Raw genomic sequence first — 4,643 nt, 5'->3', positions numbered from 1 at the left:
GCAGCCTCATAAAGCTCATTTTAAAAGCTTTTTAGAGATATTGAAGAGGGTATTGTGTGCCATTATATTACACATTTTTCCTTCAATTAGGACCCAGGAACAAAACTGATTTCCAGCTTCAAAACAGGCAAATAACTGCTTTTTCTTGGGAAGTAGTATTTCAATCATGTGACTAATTGCATTTCCCTCTTTGTTTTCTGTGCTAGGAAGCTCATATTTAAAGTTGGACTATAAATTAATACTTATCTAAATACTCTTTAATTCAAGGGTTGGTTATACCAAAGGGAAAACCAAGTCCCAAAATTATTTATTTTATATATTTAACATGAAAGATTGTTCCTCCAAGTCTCAAACTCTTATTCCTTGACAACTATTTTTCCGAAAATTGTTTCCCTTTCTTCTCATCTGGCTTCTTGCACTCTAGATGCCTCATATTTTAATGCTTTTACCTGCATCATGTCATTTAATTACCACACAAATGCTGTAAAACATGATACTATTATCTTCACTCTACAGCAAAGACACCTGAGGCTTAGAACAATTAGAACCCACTGATATACTAGTCTTTCACCTTCTCATCTCACTATGCCCTTTCCCTGAATGATATATTTATATGATTTAAACAATACCACTGAACTACACCAATTTTGTACCTACAGCATTGAACTCCCTTTTGAACACTAAGTATTATTTCCAAACAACTACTAGATATCACTCATCTTTCTTTTTCCTGTAGACTTGTTCTTGCCTACCATAATTAAATAGTTTATACAATAAAAATTTTGAGCACTCATGTTTCTGGCACTATGCTATGTGTTTTATATGTATTATCTCATTTAATCCTCACAGTAATTCCATAAGGTGAGTTTACCATTATTTCTAGGCTAGAAGTATGTCATTTGCCCAAGGCTACCATCAAGCACCTGTTGTACCCACTCTGATTCAGGAGACAAGACCTTAAACCAATAGCGTTTCCCCAGGTCATGTGAGCTAGAAAATCTCTCTTTATGTCCTCTTTCTTTCTTCTCAGTCATATGCAACTAGTCATCCAGACCCAGTAATTCGTAAACCAGTGATTCTCAAACTTAGCTACACATTCAAATTACCTGTGGAGCCTTACAAGCTATTGATACTCTGCCCCATGCCCAAAATTTCTGATGTGATTGGTTTGGGCTGTGTGCGGGGTTCCAGAGTTGTTAAAAGCTCCCCGGGTCATTCAATGGACATCCACATTTGAGAATAACTGATTAATTCTCTAAGTATGGATACCTGAGTCATCATTCTCGCTTCTCCTGACTTAGCACTTGTATTAGTCCGTTTTCACACTGCTGTAAAGAACTGCCTGAGACTGGGTAATTTATAAAGGAAAGAGGTTGAATTGACTCACAGTTCTGCATGGCTGAGGAGGCCTCAGGAAACTTACAGTCATGGCGGAAGGCAAAGGGAAAGCAGGGCACCTTCCTCACAAGGTGGCAGGAAGGAGAATGAATGCAGGAAGAACTATCAAACACTTATAAAACCATCAGATCTCGTGATAACTCACTCATTATCATGAAAACAGCATGGAGAAAACTGCCCTTATAATTCAGTTACCTCCACCTGGTCTCTCCCTTGACATGTGGGGATTACGGGGACTACAATTCAAGATGAGATTTGAGTGGGGACATAAAGCCTAATCATATCAACTGTGGTTTCACCATTTTCTCCCAGATGTCACAAGGCCCTTACCCACCATCCTGTCTCCCTTTTTATCCCTTGCCATCCATCTTCCCTGATGACTGTCAGAGTGACCTCAATGAAGCACAGATCTGACCAGCCCACAACCCAGATTAAACGTGGCAATGGTTTCCTACCACCCTTAAGGCATGTTCATCTCCTTATTTTTACCTGCTAAGCTCTTTTCCTTGAGCAGATCCCATACTCTTGCTACAGCCTCTGCTTGAAAACCACTTTCTGCATTTAGCAATGGTGTAATCCATTCTGCAGGCTTATGTTTACATGCCATCTGTCTTTGAGATATTTCTTGTATAACTACATCCCTAAGGAAATCAATTGCTCCCTCCTCTGTGCTCTTAAAGCACAAAGCTGTTAAAATACTGATAACTGGCTGGATGCGGTGGCTCACACCTATAATCCCAGCACTTTGGGAGGCCGAGGCGGGCAGATTACCCGAAGTCGGGAGTTTGAGACCAGCCTGACCAACATGGAGAAACCCCATCTCGACTAAAAATACAAAATTAGCGGGGTGTGGTGGCACATGCCTGTAGTCCCAGCTACTTGGGAGGCTGAGGCAGGAGAATCGCTTGAACCTGGGAGGCAGAGGTTGCCGTGAGCCAAGATTGTGCCATTGCACTCCAGCCTAGGCAACAAGGGCGAAACTCTGTTTCAGAAAAAAAATAATAATAATAAAAAATAAATAAAATACTAATAATTTTACACTAACTAGGCTGTGCTAGATTGTAAGCTCACTGAGAGCAGGCAATGTTTCATTCATGTTTCCATCCGATGGGTACAGCGCACAGTATAATGGAATTGCTTTAAGGAGCTAATAATAACAGTTATTGAATAAATAAATAAATTAATTAATAAACACTTAGTTGTTCTTTTCAAATGTAACTCTTTTTGATTTTTTTTCTCTCTTTAATTCAAGTAGGATAGTTTCATCTCTAAGAAGATTTCTAAAATGGTACCCCATGGTTGGCAACCAGAGAGTTAAAGGTCTGGCTCCTGGCATCTTATACAAATTGTTGCACAGATTTTGAGAAAGTGGGTTAGCCTTTTGACAAAACAGTTTTCTAATCTGTAAAATGGACACAGTGATTTTATGAACTTATTTCACAGAGTCATTAAGAGAGGTTAATGAGATAATAGCTGTAAGGCACTTAGCATAGTATCTGGCACACAGTAAGTACTCAAAAATTATTTTTATTTTCTTCTCCACAAAGTCTTCCTTGCTTATGAAAAGCCTCAGTTATGCCTCTCTTTTTCTTTCTTGTTTGGATTTATTTACTTAATATTTATCAATTGAAGTTCCCATACATGACATATGCTTCTCTAAAGTGCTGTGAGATATATGTCTCACAATTATTCACTGTCAATTAATATTTATTATTTATGTATTATTAGATTAGTTACATATATATCAGTGGAGAGGACCAGTATTGCCCTTAGGAGCTTACTTCCTAGTGTGGGAAATGAGATAAAATACACAAAACAAATAAGATATATAGAATACATGATGGAGGTATTTCTATGGAGAAAAATAGAACAAGAGAGGGAAACAAAATAAATGTTGGGATAGGATTTTAATTTTAAGAAAAGTGGTCAGGTATGTCTTTGCTGAGAAAGTCTCATCGGAGTGAAGACCTGAAGGAGATGTGAAAATCAGCTGTGTAGGTTTCTGGGAGACAGAATTTCAGAGAGAGGGGACAGCAGGCAGGCTAGTGTGGCCAGAGCAGAGTGGCTGGGATGGGGGTGGGGGATAAATGATGAGTTCAGGGAGGGAACAGGGAGTATGGTCCTTTCAGTTGTTTTGAGGTCTTTGGATTTTACTCTGAATAAAACGAGAGACCTTTGGAGAGCTGTGAGTTCAGGAACCACAAGTCTAACAGGTTTATTAGGATCACACTGGTGACTGAGTTAAGACCAGGCTGTATGGGGCAAATACAAAGGAAGAGCCTCCAAGAAGTAATCTGGATAAGAGAAGACTGAGAGTTGCAGCAGGCTGGTCACAGGGCAGATGGTGAGAAATTGCTGGATCCAGGATGTATTTTGGGGGTAACACAAACCAGTTTGCCATCAGATTGGGTGTGGGGTGTAACCAAAAGAGGCTTTTTGTTCTGAGCAACAGGAAAGATGAAGTCGCCATGAACTGAGACTTGGGAGTCTATCAGAGGAATAGGTTTTGTGGAGAAAAATGGGAATTTAATTTTGAAACTGATAAGTTTGAGACACCCAAGGAGAGATAGCAAGTACGCTGTTGTATATATCAAGCTGAAGTTTAGAGAAGTGGTACAGAATAGAGGAAATTAGAGCTATTGGTATGCAGGTGGGATTTGAAGCATGAAATGGAAAGAGGTCACCAAGAAAGTGAATGTATATAAAGCAAACAATGTGTCCAAGGGCTGAGTTCTGAGATACTTCAATAGAAGAAGATGATGTTGACAAGCAGAAGCCAGCTAAAGAGACTGAGAAAGTGCTGGTAGTGAAGCACCAGGAAAACCAAGAGATCATGTAAGATGTCTCAGATGCCAAGTGGAGAAAGAGTTTCAAGGACAAGGAGGCAGTCAACTGTATTATATGTTGCTAATCAGTGAACCAAGATGAGAATTGATGTTTGACTTTTGTGTTTAGCAATGTGGGTGTCAATCATTATTATCATAATTAGGCTTATATATAATAACCTTGATAACAACAATTTTGGTGGAGAGGTGGAAGTGAAAATGTGATTTAAGAGTGATGAAGAGAAAATGAGTAGAAAGCTTATTCATGAGCTGTGGGTTTTACACAAGTTACAGAACTTCAAATCCTCCCTCCCTCTGTTCCTCCCTCCCTCCTTCCATTTCTCCCTCCCCTACTCCTTTCCCTTCCCTTCCCTTCCCTTCCCTTCCCTTCCCTTCCCTTCCCTTCCCTTCCCTTCCCTT

This window comes from Rhinopithecus bieti, unplaced genomic scaffold, assembly GCF_001698545.2.
Source record: "Rhinopithecus bieti isolate Rb0 unplaced genomic scaffold, ASM169854v2 scaffold_42948, whole genome shotgun sequence".
Classification (NCBI taxonomy): domain Eukaryota; kingdom Metazoa; phylum Chordata; class Mammalia; order Primates; family Cercopithecidae; genus Rhinopithecus; species Rhinopithecus bieti.
This window is presented reverse-complemented; position numbering follows the sequence as displayed.